This window comes from Schistocerca gregaria, chromosome 2 (genome assembly GCF_023897955.1).
Source record: "Schistocerca gregaria isolate iqSchGreg1 chromosome 2, iqSchGreg1.2, whole genome shotgun sequence".
Lineage (NCBI taxonomy): Eukaryota > Metazoa > Arthropoda > Insecta > Orthoptera > Acrididae > Schistocerca > Schistocerca gregaria.
Genome location: NC_064921.1, coordinates 511,992,588 through 512,010,856, shown reverse-complemented (window position 1 = coordinate 512,010,856; position 18,269 = coordinate 511,992,588). Strand labels below are relative to the sequence as shown.

At 39.6% G+C, this 18,269-nt stretch overlaps 1 long non-coding RNA gene and 1 other non-coding gene across 2 annotated transcripts in view; one reads left to right on the top strand and one right to left on the bottom strand.

Annotated features, from left to right (window-relative positions):
* LOC126329446 (uncharacterized) overlaps window positions 1–18,269 on the bottom strand; it is a 295,599-nt gene that overhangs the window by 56,565 nt on the left and 220,765 nt on the right. The gene's annotated exons all lie outside the window — the stretch shown is intronic.
* Window positions 5,646–5,727, top strand: Trnas-gcu (transfer RNA serine (anticodon GCU)). The gene has a single exon. It is a non-coding gene; the product is annotated as a tRNA-Ser (tRNA).

Genomic DNA, 18,269 nt, shown 5'->3' with positions numbered 1-18,269 from the left:
GGACTGTAGAGAATACAGGCTACGTTTAACAGAGGATACTTTTCAGATGCTTCAGTGAGTGCCTCCCATGTGGATGCACTTACTGCCTGGCTGGTAACATTTCAGCCAAGTACAGGCGCAAATTCACGATCTGGCCCTAACCTACTGTCAACTACAAATCCTACACAATTCTAGAGTCCACAACTAGAAACGGTATACCACGGGGAGTTGAGATACGCATGACAGAGAAGGAAAGGCCACCTACAAGTAGACGAAAATGACCGTAAGAAACGGCGTTCATCTCATTTACACGCTTGCTCAGCCAGTGTTCATAAATTTAGTGCTTGGGGCGATACTGATAATGGCATGAGCATTCTTCGGTCACATATCATGTAAATTATGGTATGTCAATATTGCAGAAATTTGCTCGTGTACTTCTCAAATTTCCGAAAGATTACATTTGTTATGTTTTTCTGAATTACAAATACACGGACATTAAGCTACAGCTATTTATTATTATTTTAAACATTTAATATATTTTGTTATTATTCAAATCGTAGGCACCTGCTGCGCGATAAAAATGATCGTGACGGCAAGTTATATTTGCTGTGAGGGGTGTGGGTGACAGCAACAAACGGTGACAAACCCCTCGTTCTGGATCTGCGTCTGCCTTGCGAAGTGATGCAGTAAGCAAAACACTTGAGTGGTAATCGGAACAAGTCCGGCTAAAATCCCAGTTCAGCCAATGTGATTTCGCTTTTCCGTAATTTCCAAAAATGTTTGATATATTACGTAAAGAATGCCACTCACGAATTCTTCTACAGCCTTTCCGAACAAAAGTTCTTTGTTTATAACAATCTTTAAGAGACGTTTAACAGAAAACATTACAACAACTCAAGTTGTGCGGGGGAAAAAAGCGCTAATAGCACCCGTTACAGCTCAAGACAACCTAATATTTGCAGAGCTAGTTGCGAACACTTTCTTCGGCAGAAGTTTAAATTGCATTTTTCACGGATTTTGCACACCTTTACGGTGTGAGTTTATTTGAAATGGAATTATTCCAGTGTTTTAACAAACATCGACTATGGCACTGAAGACACGTGTGTTCCCGTAGACTCACAAAAGTGCGGGGATATTGACTGGTACATTTTACGTACTGATCCAAATAATTCCAGACACTTTCTGTGGAATTGTGATCGGGTGATTCAGCGCACTAGTCGTGGTGCGATATTGCGCCGTGTGTTCGTCAGACCACGAATGTGTGTGTGACAGTCCTGTGAACAGAGCTGCTGTCATCTTGGAAAGCGCGAATGTCCACAACATACTCATCATCATGAAGAGGTAGACGAATGGACACACTTGTGCAACAAGAATGATGAAACATCCTGGTTTACGTCCGCAGTACCGTAGTAACTTCAATGACTGGACACCAAAGTCGTGATAAGAAAAACTCCCCCCCCCCCCCCCCCCCAAAGCATCACAGAAGCACCACCGTCCTGTGTTACATACACCGCATACTGCAGCTTAAAGGCTGCATTAGCCTGTCGGTGCACTCCTCTAGACTAGTTACCTTGGATGCACTAGACTCTTTGCATAACTTGAAACGAGGTAAAATCGCTACTCTCTTACACTACTGCCCTATTTCTGCGTTGTTTGGCTCAATGGCGAAACTTCATGCTCCGCTATGAACAACGGCATTTTCCGAGGTAATTAATTCCAAATATCCAATGCAAGCAGTTACCTTAATGTTCGTCGCGGAAATTTGTTGAGATGGACCTGGATTCACTGAAAGCAGCAGTCCATGTCGGGCTTGAAAATGATTGTCATTGACAACGCATTACACTCTTCTCCAGTTGCTGCCGAATGGAATCTTTCTACGAGCAGTTCTTACGCGGCTGCGGGTGGTACATCATTCCTTGTAGACGCACTGGGCAGTCCGCACTGATACAGAAACTGGGCAAATTCATTCGCGGGCACGAGTATGTCCAAACACGATAGCTCCTTCCCACTAATCTGTCACGGCTCCACGCCGGGCCATCTTACTACGCTGATTCCAAACGTCTGACTGGCACAAACGGACCACTTTAGTGTTTTGACTTGCATCAGGGGGTGAAGGGGCAGTCGGTCGAACGGCTGCCTTCTAAATGCTATACCCCCTGGCGACAAATGTGATCCTTTAAGGGGATTGGGGGTGACTAATATTTTGTCCGGTGAGCCTGTCACCAGCATTCACAAGCGACCGTCAAACTTTTTTTTTTTTTTTTTAATAAATAGAAATCGCAGCCCACGAACACTATGTGATGTATAAACAGATGTTAAAATATTGTGTATGTGAACGCAGATTAAGACATAGTAAGCATTAACAAACAGTGCACCGTGCTTGGCTTTGGAACTAGACGGAGTATGTTACTTACTAAATATACGAGATGAAACGGACACCGCATTAATAGCAGACAAATCCGGTGAAAGAGAGATGTGGGGTTTTCCCCTACTGTCGACAATGTAGTCGTTAGACACACAGATTACCTGATCAATTGAAATTAAATTGGAAAACTATGTACGGAAATCCTGGAAATCATAATCCAGGCTTTAGGAGGGCGATATTGGCACAGGCAGTTCTAATCCGGACAACAGTAACTGGCAAACGCTACACATTAGTTACAAAAAATGGCAGCATATTTTATAATCATCGATCTATATTACGTCTCTAGAACTGTAGAACCCATTCTGAGTTCAAACATCGTCACCTACCTAGAGTCGAATCACCTTCTCTATGCCTACTAGCGTGGATTCTGAGAACATTATTATCAGAAATCCAAATCATACTCACCACACAATAAATTCTCAGAGCATTGGAAATGGATACCTGATGCAAACGATGTTTCTAGGCTTTGATAAAGCTTGTGATTCATTACCACATAGACTATTACTAAAAATACCTTCATAGTGGATGTCAAGCTACATCTGCAACTGAAATGAACACTTCTAACAGGTAGAACGTGCCACATACTCCGGATGAAGAATCAATCACACTAACAGAAACAGTTTCACGTGTGATCCTGTTAAGTGTAACGGGATCGTTACTATTGCTGTTTATTCTTTTAGACAAATGACGTCGCTGAAAATATTAGAGCTCTAAGACAGTACGTATTTCGAAACATCCCTTACGTCTGTATGAAATCCTTTCGACCGGCAGACTGCGAAATATACTAGTGAATATCAAAATAAAGGAAGTACATGTTTTTCACTATTCAGTATCTTTCCAATATGCTTCAACTTATCTTTCGTTAGTGAATCAAGACAGCCTGCAATATTCCAAACACTGCGTTATGGATTAGTACGCGAATCTGACCAGACTTAATCGAAAGGATCACTTTTTTTCCCAAGCTTATGCAAAGGTACGTGACCAACAGCATGGAATCATCAGCAAGATCCACAGTGAAAACTACCAAAACCACATAAATCCCAGATCACTGAAGGGGATTCTCTCAGAAATTCTATGACTAATAAAACCCAAATGATTCAAAACTCAGCACTTCGCATTACCGTCTTCTGCATTCATAAGATGCAACGCTGAACAACCATACAGGTTGACGCTACACGGACGAACGTTTAATAATCACGAAACTTTTGACCAACAGTTCGAGAACAAGACGTAACGGTGTTGAGTATAGACAAAGTGGGGCAGTGATGACTGGAAGAGCGTAATGTGTTCCGATCACACATTACGGAATCTTTCTAGCAATGCGTGGGGTTAGTTGGCACTATAGTGTTGGTCTAATGACTTCTCTCTACGCAGCGAAGTAGAGAACGCAGTTCAACAATGAAGAACTATAAATCCCCTGGTCTAGACGGTATGCCTGGCGAGATGGTCACAGAAATGGGGTCAATGTGCTGCACTGATTTTGTAAAAGTCAAGTGGGAGACTGCGGAGTCGCCCGAAGACTGATCGAAGGCTCTCTTCGCGTGAGTTCTGTTTCCCTACTTTCATTTGCTCCCTTGACTATAGGAATACCTTTGAGTGTTTGCCTGGAAAGAGTTGTGGCAGGTGCTTGCAGAGTTCCATGTCCCACGATACTTGATAGCACTGATGACAAGTCTATACAATAACAAACTTGCAGCTGTGAAGAAAAGTGCTGCACATCTGATTTCTTCAATGTATCAAAATGTGTCATACAGGGTTGGGTCCTATTTCCCCCTCTCCCCCGCCCCGAAGGTACAACATTCATACCGAACATGTCACTGGAAAAACTTTATGGCTGGACTGGTTTTATGGCTTTACAGATCCAAGAGGCACAGTGGTAAGCACCCAGGTAACTATCCTGAGTCATATTTCCAGGTTTCTCTAAATCGATTAAAGCAAATGTCGGGGTGGTGTTTCTAAAAAGGAAGCAACCGATTTTTTGTCAGCTTCCTTTCCCTGTTCGACCCTGTCCGCCTCCTCAAATGACTTTGGCGGTGGTGCCATTTTTGAAAATTACTAATCTTCCCTCTCCCCCTTGATCGTGCTATTTATTTGCTCCTAATAAGTTTTACTGTCAACGACAGGGTAAGACAGATGCCAATATGCAGTGCACTACTCGGAAAACTTTGAAAACAATTTGTAATAGCTACAAAACTGGAGCGCTTTTACATCTACTGGTATTTGAACGTTATAGATTATGTATAACGTATTTAAGAGACTTTTGGGGCATATTTTCTCCTTTCCCGTCGCTAACATGACTATATAGTGCTGCCGACCTGCTCCACGAATGGTAAAACATTTCCGCGGAAACAACTTCACAATTAGAGCTGCAGAAATAATTAGTAACTCTTGTATAACACCAAGTACGCTTTCTGTTCGCTCCTTCCTTTGGTTTTCTGGTTAGCTATAGCTAAAAGAATTGGAGTTTTCAGTTAAATATCAGTACGGTATTCGATGTTGAAATTGTTGGTCATTTCGCAAAATATTACAGAACTGTACGAATGACACACTTACTAAATGTGTTGATCGCAGAAGTCACTGCCAGTTCAGTTTCAAGTATCCATTCACAAAGAAAGGTTATTATGGTGCTAAAAACAGTTGATTTTTATGTAATAGAACGTCTTATTTGGAACTTGTGTGATGGCAGCGTAAAATCCAGGGAATTTATGGAACACGATATGTATAGCAACAGCTAGTTCGTAATTCGTTATGGAAAATTTTTAATGGTTCTTACACCGTAGAAACAATTTTTGTATTGATTAAAGTAATGTCTGGCGCCCAGTAATGAACTCAGCGTGAGTGGTTGGTATTAACAACATAATACTACCATAATGATCGTTTTCCTTAGAATGAACTGCTCATTATGGAGCATATATCATACCACAAAATACACTTGCATCTCAATGCACAGAGTGTTTCTCCCTTTCAATAATTTATAATACGATGCTACAGAAGTACAAGGTAATGAACAAGAAGGACAACACGTCCTAAGAAAAATAAATAAATAAATTGCTACGTTTTGCGAAGTGCATGTCCCTAGTGTCGGAAGGACCTTAAACATTTATGGAGTATAATATGCAATTCACCGAATAGGAGTAAATAAATATTGGCATTAAGTGTTTTTTCTAGCGAATACACAAATGCAACAATTCTGTACGCTTTAGCCTTGATTTATCATCACATAAGGTCCGTATTGCATCACGACGAGGTGGCCGAGTGGTTAAGGCGTTGGACTGCTAATCCAATGTGCTCTGCACGCGTGGGTTCGAATCCCATCCTCGTCGAAATTTTTTTTTTCTTTCTATTTTTAGTTTAATCACATCATATATCTCTATACGAAGACGAAATATGTAAATGGAGAAACAAAACTGTTGCACTTTCTGTGGCATTTAACCATTAGGTTCTCTCCTATGACGCACAGTTCATTCTGTAGCATTGATCCTTGTATTTTCCACTAATAATGAATTTTCGGAATAAATAAATTTCTGATAATCTGACAGCTTGATTAAAACTCAAAATGGGCTATCTTTCCTCCAACATACTCTACTTTATTCAAAGAAAAATAATAACACCAAGCTGTACTTTCCTTAGAGAACGACTTGTTCCAGTATGTTATAAATAATTTATTAGTCCAGAGTCAAATACCTTTACAATTTTATGCAATATAAACCAATAGGAGATAGAAAATCTCTCCAACGGGATGTTGCTAGATTAGCCTATAGTCTCTCATAGATCAGTGAGCCACAAACATATTGGGGGTAGGGGGGTATAAATGCATTTTCCAGAAAGTCGTGAGGACCCGATTAAAAATAAGGAATCTGTTACAAGTGATAAGTGGAAGGATCTGCGTCGAATTAACTTTTGCTCATGTATCATCCTACACCAGTCAAACTTTATCACAGACTGTGAAAGATGTACAGAAAGAGCAGTGAGATTTCTTGTGTAATAAAATCAGTGGTTAGCCTAGTGCTCACTGGCTGACCTAGTATCATAACAACAGGTAAGCAACTTCTGCAGTGAATCACAAGTCTCAGTGCCTGGCCTGACCTACAAAATAGTGACGACATGGAGAAATACATAAAAATAATATTAGACCATATTTATAAATGAAATATACATCACTGCAACAGCACAGTGCACAGATTTTTCTACAGAGGAGAAACATTAGAACATTGTAACAGTCTGGCAAATGAGTACTCAAAACCTTAGTCAGAAAATGGCAGTGTTTTAAAACTAGCCTAAAATTATCTAGAATAGATGATGACACACACACACACACACACACACACACACACATATATATATATATATATATATATATATATATATATATATATATATATATATATTAAAAATAAAGATTCCAAGACTTACCAAGCGGGAAAGCGCCGGCAGACAGGCACATGAACAAAACACACAAACACACACACAGAATTACGAGCTTTCGCAACTGGCAGTTGCTTCGTCAGGAAGGAAGGAAGGAGAGGGAAAAATGAAAGGGTGTGGGTTTTAAGGGAGAGGGTAAGGAGTCATTCCAATCCCGGGAGCGGAAAGACTTCCCTTAGGGGAAAAAAAGGACAGGTGTACACTCGCGCACACACACACACACACATATCCATCCGCACATACACAGACACAAGCAGACATATTATGTCCCTCTCCTTCCTTCCTTCCTGACGAAGCAACTGCCAGTTGCGAAAGCTCGTAATTCTGTGTGTGTGTTTGTGTGTTTTGTTCATGTGCCTGTCTGCCGGCGCTTTCCCGCTTGGTAAGTCTTGGAATCTTTATTTTTAATATATTTTTCCCATGTGGAAGTTTCTTTCTGTTTTATATATATATATATATATATATATATATATCTGAATCACATTTATGATGTACACTATTTTTGTATTCCTCAGTCATACTACCACCTACAAACTGCACATTCTCACAATTTAATGTAATTAATTAAGTTCCTTTTCTGCATTTCTACGTACAATCATTTTGATGAATCAGAAACAACCAGTCGCCTGTGGCTCTTACATATAGGTACTTTTATCCCTACGGAAATCTACTGGCATTTGTAAACCATGATAGTAATATTTATAATAAAAAGGAAAAATATCATGCATGAGGTCTATCTACCATTTAGATTGCCTTTTGTCCATTCTTTAAGACAAAAATCAAGTGAACTACCATCTATTCAATGCAAAAAGTAATAGTAATACCACTTGTGACGGAACAGATACTGGCTGAAACATATACATCACATCAACATGTTTCGAACACATATAACAGAGAGTAGCACTTGCCATAATTAGGTGGATTTATTTAAATTCAACATAGAATACAAACATTTTTCTGAGAAACGTGTGACATTTTGTGGGAACAGAAATCAAAATGAAAAGAACGCGAGCAGCTACTCCTGGGTTATCCACTAAAATTTCATCCAGAGTACATGGCAGGCCAAGATCAATGCGCAGTGTATTAAAATTCGAACGGGACATTAAAATGTGGCGTACCATCAGTGTCCAATCCATAACCGGGCCAAAACGACCTCCTCCCACCGAGAAAGGCGTGAAGAGGTCGTCCAAGCTGTGGGGAGAGGTTTCAAGGCCCGAAGCTTGTTTTCAGTAAGTGTAGACCAATCGGCATGCCACAGGTATAAAATGTGCTGACAAATTACCCTGCTAAAATCAGATGAAGGCACACAACAAGAAGCTGTTCGAGGATGGAGGACCACAGCCTTGGCCGTGGCATCTGCAGCTTCGTTCCCGTATGCCAGCTGCTGAAGAGAGCGTTGGATCCAATGCACGAAAGGGTGAACTGGATAGGGATCACTGAGACTCTGGATGGCACTCAGGGAATCAGAGCAGATGACATAAGCAGAATGTCAGTGGCGGTGGATGTAAAGAACAGCCTGATAGAGGGCAAATAGCTCAGCTGTGAAGACCGAACAATGGCCATGGAGCCAGGATTTGAAACTGTGTGCCCTGACAATAAAAGAACACCCGACACCGTCATTGGTCTTAGAGCTATCTGTATAAATGGAGATCGTGTTAATGAACTTTGAATGAACGCGAACCTGAGCCTGGAGCCAAGGTGGCATTTGGCTTTCGCCCACTCTACAGGTTGCAGGGAGTGGAAAATCAAGTTGCTGAAGGAGGCAACGAAAGCAAACTCCAGGAGGTAGCAGGGCAGATACATACAACCTGTACTGACGGTCGAGAGAGTCGTCAAAAATGGAATAAGACAGGTGGTCGGGCATAGATAATAGCCGACAGGGAAACCAACAAAGCAATATATCGCACCGGTAGGTTAGTGGGAATACACCATTTTAGTATATGGATACATGTTTTACAGGCATATTTGTGCTTGCAATGAATAGGTGTATAGCAATGAAGATAACTTTCTGGTTATGTGCCACTGTTCTGAATTGCATTATTTTAATATGTTTCACTTATCAAGAACTGACACACAGACATTGTTATTTTGTGCAGCATCCATCTATCTTGGACATGGGGAATGTTCAACTTTGTTATCCATATATCAATTTACTTGTGCTAGTTTCATTCCAGTATTATTTTTGAATATGTAACTGATTGTGGATAATAGTGTATTACCATTTAGTTAAAAAACTTAACTTGCAGTATTTCATTTGTACTCAACTTCCTCCTCCAAATTCCCCCACTTCATACTCCCTCTTTTACTCATTCTGTAACATAACTGCAGCAACCTCTCCTACCCTACCAGTGTATCTTGAGGAGTCTTGGATTTACAACACAGCTGATACTGTGTAAATTTTGTGTGTGTCTGTATGTAATAGTTACTTAAACATTATGATGAGTTGCTGTTGTTGTTGTGGTCTTCAGTCCTGAGACTGGTTTGATGCAGCTCTCCATGCTACTTTATCCTGTGCAAGCTTCTTCATCTCCCAGTACTTACTACAACCTACATCTTTCTGAATCTGCTTAGTGTATTCATCTCTTGGTCTCCCTCTACGATTTTTACCCTCCACACTGCCCTCCAATGCTAAATTTGTGATCCCTTGATGCCTCAGAACATGTCCTACCAACCGGTCCCTTCTTTTTGTCAAGTTGTGCCACAAACTCCTCTTCTCCCCAATTCTATTCAATACCTCCTCATTAGTTATGTGATCTACCCATCTAATCTTCAGCATTCTTCTGTAGAACCACATTTCAAAAGCTTCTATTCTCTTTTTGTCCAAACTATTTATCGTCCATGTTTCACTTCCATACATGGCTACACTCCATACAAATACTTTCAGAAAAGACTTCCTGACACTTAAATCTATATACTCTATGTTAACAAATTTCTCTTCTTCAGAAACGCTTTCCTTGCCATTGCCAGTCTACATTTTATATCCTCTGTACTTCGACCATCATCAGTTATTTTACTCCCCAAAAAGCAAAACTTCTTTACTACTTTAAGTGTCTCATTTCCTAATCTAATTCCCTCAGCATCACCTGACTTAATTCGACTACATTCCATTATTCTCGTTTTGTTTTTGTTGATGTTCATCTTATAACCTCCTTTCAAGACACTGTCCATTCCGTTCAACTGCTCTTCCAAGTCCTTTGCTGTCTCTGACAGAATTACAATGTCATCGGCGAACCTCAAAGTTTTTATTTCTTCTCCATGAATTTTAATACCTACTCCAAATTTTTCTTTTGTTTCCTTAACTGCTTGCTCAATATACAGATTGAATAACATCGGGGAGAGGCTACAACCCTGTCTCGCTCCCTTCCCAACCACTGCTTCCCTTTCATGCGCCTCGACTGATATAACTGCCATCTGGTTTCTGTACAAATTGTAAATAGCCTTTCGCTCCCTGTATTTTACCCCTGCCACCTTCAGAATTTGAAAGAGGGTATTCCAGTCAACATTGTCAAAAGCTTTCTCTAAGTCTACAAATGCTAGAAACGTAGGTTTGCCTTTTCTTAATCTAGCTTCTAAGATAAGTCGTAAGGTTAGTATTACCTCACGTGTTCCAACATTTCTACGGAAGCCAAACTGATCTTCCCCGAGGTCCGCTTCTACCAGTTTTTCCATTCGTCTGGAAAGAATTCGCGTTAGTATTTTGCAGCTGTGACTTATTAAACTGATAGTTATGTCATTTTCACATCTGTCAACACCTGCTTTCTTTGGGATTGGAATTATTATATTCTTCTTGAAGTCTGAGGGTATTTCGCCTGTCTCATACATCTTGCTCACCAGATGGTAGAGTTTTGTCATGACTGGCTCTCCCAAGGCTGTCAGTAGTTCTAAAGGAATGTTGTCTACTCCCGGGGCCTTGTTTCGACTCAGGTCTTTCAGTGCTCTGTCAAACTCTTCACGCAGTATCTTATCTCCCATTTCTTCTTCATCTACATCCTCTTCCATTTCCATAATATTGTCCTCAAGTACATCACCCTTGTATAGACCCTCTATATACTCCTTCCACCTTTCTGCCTTCCCTTCTTTGCTTAGAACTGGGTTTCCATCTGAGCTCTTGATATTCATACAAGTGGTTCTCTTCTCTGCAAAGGTCTCTTCAATTTTCCTGTAAGCAGTATCTATCTTACCCCTAGTGAGATAAGCCTCTACATCCTTACATTTGTCTTCTAGCCATCCCTGCTTAGCCATTTTGCACTTCCTGTCGATCTCATTTTTGAGACGTTTGTATTCCTTTTTGCCTGCTTCATTTACTGCATTTTTATATTTTCTCCTTTCATCAATTAAATTCAATATTTCTTCTGTTACCCAAGGATTTCTATTAGCCCTCCTCTTTTTACCTACTTTATCGTCTGCTGCCTTCACTACTTCATCCCTCAAAGCTACCCTTTCTGCTTCTACTGTATTTCTTTCCCCCATTCCTGTCAATTGTTCCCTTATGCTCACCCTGAAACTCTGTACAACCTCTGGTTTAGTCAGTTTATCCCGGTCCCATCTCCTTAAATTAGCACCTTTTTGTAGTGTCTTCAGTTTTAATCTACAGTTCATAACCAATAGATTGTGGCCAGAGTCCACATCTGCCCCTGGAAATGTCTTACAATTTAAAACCTGGTTCCTAAATCTCTGTCTTACCATTATATAATCTATCTGATACCTTTTAGTATCTCCAGGATTCTTCCATGTATACAACCTTCTTTTATGATTCTTGAACCAAGTGTTAGCTATGATTAAGTTATGCTCTGTGCAAAATTCTACCAGACGGCTTCCTCTTTCATTTCTTCCCCCCAATCCATATTCACCTACTATGTTTCCTTCTATCCCTTTTCCTACTCTCGAATTCCCGTCGCCCATGACTATTAAATTTTCATCTCCCTTCACTACCTGAATAATCTCTTATCTCATCATACATTTCATCTATTTCTTCATCATCAGCAGAGCTAGTTGGCATATTAACTTGTACTACTGTAGTAGGCGTGATTGCTATGTCTTTATAGACTCATGATGACAAATATTGACATCTCTCTCTCTCTCTCTCTCTCTCTCTCTCTCTCACACACACACACACACACACACACACACACACACACACACACACACACACACACACACACACACACGTCGGATGGGCACACAATGTAAAGAAGTCACACAGTATCAGTACTACCATAGTTACAATAGAAACCACTAGTTTTGCCACCACTCTTAATTTTGAGCACTACATGTACCTATTATTTATTTATTTATTATTTTGTCATTGTGCTCTACAGCCCAAACACTGGTTCCATGAAGTACTCAAACTAGTGTACCCTGCCTAGCCTCTTCATCTTTGCATAACTATTGCCAAATACACCCATTTGGCCATATTCAACTCTTTGTCTTCCTCTCAAGGTTGTATATCCTGACACTTCCCTCCATTATCAAAATGACAATTCCTTGATGCCACGGGATGTGTCCTATCAACAGATACCTTCTTTTAGTCAAATTATGTAACAAATTTCTTTTTTCTCCAGTTTGATTCAGTGCTTACTCATTAATTATTCTGTATACACGTCTTATCAGCATTCTTCTATAATATCACATTTCAAAACTTTATATTCTCATCTAGCCTGAACTATTTATTGTTCACATTTCACTTCTGTACAAGACTGCCCTCCAATAAAACGTCTTCATTAAATACCTCCCAACCATTAAGTTATTATTTAGTGTTAATAAATTCCCCTTTTTCAGAAATTTTTTGCTTAATATAGCCATTCTATATTTTATAACTTCTTTAGTTCTGCCATCATCAGTTATTTTGTTGCCAAAATGAAAAAACTCATCTATTACTTTAGTGTCTCACTTCTTAATCAAACTCCCTCAGGACAGCCTGGTTTAATTTGACTATATTCCATTACCCTTGCTTTACTTTCATTGATGAACATTTTGTAACCTCTTTTCATGACACTATCCACTTCATTCAACTACTCTTCCAAATACTTTGCCATACCTGACAGGATTAACAATGTCATCAACAAAAATCAAAGCTTTTATTTCTTCTCCCTTAAATTTGATTGACTGGTTGATTTGGGAAAAAGGACCAAACAGTGAGGTCATCTGTCCCATCGGATAACGGAAGGATGGAGGAGGAAGTCGGCAGTGCCCTTTCAAAGGAGCCATCCCGGCATTTGCCTGTAGCGATTTAGGGAAATCACGGGAAACCTAAATAAGGATGGCCGCACATGAGTGTTGAACTGTTGTTCTCTCAAATGTTCGGTCCCTGAACTTTAATTATCTTTCCTATGGTCTCCTTTACTGTTTGTTCAATGTAAAGACTAAATAAAATTTGGGTTAGGCTACCAGTCTGGCTCACTCCCTTCACAATTACTGCTTCACTTCCCCTTTCATGTCTTTTGACTATTGTAACTGCACTGGGTTAGAGATAAACCTTCACTCCAAAGATTTTATCCTTGGTACATTCAGAATTACGAAGAGTATTCCAGCCAACTGCCAAAAACTCTCTCTTCATTAACAAATGTTATTAGCATAGGTTTGCCTTTCTTCAGTGTACCTTGTAACAACAGATTTCCCTTTCTTCAGTATATCTTTTAACAGAAGGATTTTTCACAAGAATTATATTAATTTTTTATTGATTATAGTTTTGTATCAGTTGTATTACTAATTTTTGACATGTCTTTTGTACTCTCATCAAATAATCAGCATACATATTTTATGTGACAACTAAATCACAACTTGTTCCTACATACAATGTCATAGGTGGCATTTACCATTCACCTACCCATGCATACTTCCAACCATTTCTCATTAACTCTTTCAGCTCCCACCTTTTTCGTTATTAGTTACCTTTTCCCTTTCAGGTGTTTCATTTGCTGTATATTTCTTTTTCTCCTTTCATCAATTACTTCCTTATTAAATGGTATTTTGGTAATATTCGGATCCATCAGCATATGTCTTCTTTGGAACTGGACTCACTAAACTCTTCTTGATGTCTGAGGGTGTTTCACTAATTTCATATACTTTGTACACAACTGTAATTAGTTGCAAGATGGGAGATTGTCCAAAAGATCTCAATAATTCTGAGAAAATGTTGTTTACCCCAGGGTCTTTGCTTAGACTTCAATTTTTCGGACATCTGTTCAATTCTTCTCCAAATATCTTGTCTCCAATCCCGTCTATTTCCTCTTCGTTTTCCATAGTACTGTCTTCCAGTTCATTTCTCTCATTTTTTCCAACTGCACCCATCTATTTCTACTTCCTTTTCTATAGCAGTCTTCAAGTTCATTCCTCTCATATTTTCCAAATGAATCAAAGAAACAATATGTCATACTGTAGCATACTTACTTTCTTTTGACTTGATGATGCAAATTAATTTCATATGTAATTTTTGAAGTTAATGCATTTTTCACATAAATAATTTTCAGAAGTCTGAGAAATGTTGCACACTCCCTAGAAGTATTTCTTAATGCAGCTTTGCTGTACTATGTACAATTATACTTTTAATCATTAAGTCTAATACCACTGCTTTTATTGCACAGCTTGTTATCAAGATAACAGAAATACCTATGTTCTGTGAAACAGCGCATTTATCAGGTGGCAACTTCAGTCAGTATTACAGAAAGTGTATTGTCCCTGCACAATGGAAGATAAAAGTAGGTTAATGCTTTCGCTTTGAATGAGGAAGAATTTCCATTGAACAGTTGAACTAAGCAAGTGGTTTAAATTATCACAGAGTTCCATGTATTTTGAGCAATTTTATCCAATATGATGGCAATGTGCACATCTTACAGCTAAGTATTATCATCAATGAGCAACGGAAGACAAATATAGTTCCTAGTGACAAAGGTTTGTTTAACATCTTACAAGGGGTGGCCACGGCATTGGTATCACAGATTTACTTCAGACTTTATATACCTTTAGTAGGCCATTAAAACAACATAATGTGCAAGTAGTAATGAGCACTACTCTGGAAATTACGAGAAAATCGTATGTGCATCTGTCATTAAACATGGTGGTTAAATGGTTAGCATTCGAGCATCATAATACAAATGCGTATGAGGCAATGGTTTGAATCCCCTCCAATGATTATTTTTTTAAATCTATAATTTTTCCATAAATTGTATGATATTTTAGAGGTAATATAATGAAGAAAAAAAAAAACACGTATATTTGCATGAGATTTCAATTCATGTTTTCCACGTCTGTATAACAGATACCATCCTGCAATGTGTAATGTCAAGAGCACATTGTGACATACTATATTACAGACTCAACATCTTATCTCATATCATCATTTATCGAGGTCTGACTTGGGCTTTCCAAGTCTCTCTTTCATCATTCAAAATTTAACTACAAATAGTAAATAGCCAAATAACATATGAAATTCACTACAATTTCATGAAAATGCATGTTTTTTTCTTCTTCATTATATTACCTCTCAAGTGTATATATTAAATAATGTGACCAGTCATGAAGAAGTCTAGCAAGCAGTAACGCTAATTGCTAGACCGTGACTACTTCTTCCACCCAGTATCTTTGCACAGGTATATCAGTTACAAAATAGATGCGTAAAGCTTCTCTTGCGGTTTTCTCGGAATTGCCAGAGTAGTGCACCTTACTACTTGTACATTATGTTGTTTTAATGGCATACTGAAAGTGTACAAGTTTGAAGTAAATCCGTGATCTCAACGCTATGGCCTCACTTTGTTTGATTCTAATAGACTCGTTATAATCATCAGTAGCGTGTTCTTAGAATCAGCTGTTCTCTCAAAAAAAATTGCCTCTATGATCACAGACTGATGTGATCTGCAGAATCTGAATACTTGAAGCCAGACAGAAAACTTAAAATCTCTAATCACCATCCAATGTGTATTAGCACAATGCAAAACATGGCTGTTAGTATGACTGCTAGAATAAGACAACTTTCATTTTGATATGAACAAAGAACAAGGTTTATGTATGCTGGTAATACGAAGAAACAGCATTCGACTGCTAACTCCGTGCCACTGAACATCAATGTAATCTTGAGACAGAACAATCCTGTACAGCACCAGTAAATCCCTAATACTTAAAAAAAAACGAACTCCAATCTATAAAAAAGCTTCAGAAATCAGATTACGTTACAAATGAGAATGTGTTAAATAGCTAGTGTTAAGCATTTAACTTATAATTTTTGAAAAGGTTTTGAATTTTTTTTAAAGTTTATTTGAAGTTGCTATAATGCCAATTTTGCATGTACATTTAGTGGTATATGTGGATACCATTTGCAAAGTGTATTATGAATACACTTAGTAGTAAAGAAGTAACGGATTAAAACGTCACACCTGGTGCTGAAGTTTCAGTGCAAGACAGCGAAAATTAAGTACACAACAATATTTTTGCCTTTTCATTATTTTGTGGAGTGTGAAAATGAGAAAAGTTTCATACAAGTTTGAAATTCAGTTCAGTGTTTGTTGGAAATCGCGAAGTGCTCTCATTCTCAAATACTGGATTAATATAGTCAGGGTAATTTGCAAGTAGGGATCTACATTACCTCCAGGCATATACACAGATTCTAACTGTAATACTTGTATTGTGCCTCTAAATGAGTGGATTATGATGGCAAATGAAATTTCTAAATTTGCTCAATAACTATATATAATATTGAAAATTAAATTTTTGTTACCCCTGAAAGCCATTTGACAGGCAGCCTGCAACTGGAATGTGAACCACAAACTGGGTTAATCTGTTAGTGAAATAGATTATGATACATTTACATGCTCTTAACAGCAAAAGTATGGCAAGGATCCTGTGGACATGTTAGGTAAAAACATACATATAGCAGTATAGATTTTTATACTCCAGCAAGTAGACAACTTAATCTGCCAACCTTATTGTTCAATGTTTGGCATGCACTCAGAAGCAGAAGGTGAATTTGTGCATATGCTTTGTCACACACTGGATTTTAAGGACCATTTTTATGAATGAATAAAATACGTATTTCATATAAATTGACCCATTCTCAGAGTGAATGTAAAGGAGACAAACAGCTTACACGATAAGCTTGACATGGTAACATTTTAATGTCATGAAAATGCATGAAGATCTACTTTTGTGGTATCTTTGTGTTGCTATGTACAACAGCCACTCAGGTGCTACTGAACCAACAATTGAACTGCTAGTAGTTAGAAATTCTAATTCTCTTTATAATCCATTTAGCTGTGATTTGTGACACCATGACCATGGAAACGTCAACTGAAATAAATTTGTTGCGACAGCGTGTCGCAACAGGCACAGCTATACTGATTGATAATATAAATGCAAACCCAACAATTTTCTAATTGTAGAATATGAACTAATAATCTAATTTTTACATCTAGCAGTTTAATGCACAATTTTGGGGGTACTGAAAGTACTGCAGATAACAATATACACTCCTGGAAATGGAAAAAAGAACACATTGACACCGGTGTGTCAGACCCACCATACTTGCTCCGGTCACTGCGAGAGGGCTGTACAAGCAATGATCACATACACGGCACAGCGGACACACCAGGAACCACGGTGTTGGCCGTCGAATGGCGCTAGCTGCGCAGCATTTGTGCACCGCCGCCGTCAGTGTCAGCCAGTTTGCCATGGCATACGGAGCTCCATCGCAGTCTTTAACACTGGTAGCATGCCGCGACAGCGTGGACGTGAACCGTATGTGCAGTTGACGGACTTTGAGCGACTGCGTATAGTGGGCATGCGGGAGGCCGGGTGGACGTACCGCCGAATTGCTCAACACCTGGGGCGTGAGGTCTCCACAGTACATCGATGTTGTCGCCAGTGGTCAGCGGAAGGTGCATGTGCCCATCGACCTGGGACCGGACCGCAGCGACGCACGGATGCACACCAAGACCGTAGGATCCTACGCAGTGCCGTAGGGGACCGCACCGCCACTTCCCAGCAAATTAAGGACACTGTTGCTCCTGGGGTATCGGCGAGGACCATTCGCAACCGTCTCCATGAAGCTGGGCTACGGTCCCGCACACCGTTAGGCCGTCTTCCGCTCACGCCCCAACATCGTGCAGCCCGCCTCCAGTGGTGTCACGACAGGCGTGAATGGAGGGACGAATGGAGACGTGTCGTCTTCAGCTATGAGAGTCGCTTCTGCCTTGGTGCCAATGATGGTCGTATGCGTGTTTGGCACCGTGCAGGTGAGCGCCACAATCAGGACTGCATACGACCGAGGCACACAGGGCCAACACCCGGCATCATGGTGTGGGGAGTGATCTCCTACTCTGGCCGTACACCTCTGGTGATCGTCGAGGGGACACTGAATAATGCACGGTACATCCAAACCGTCATCGAACCCATCGTTCTACCATTCCTAGACCGGCAAGGGAACTTGCTGTTCCAACAGGACAATGCACGT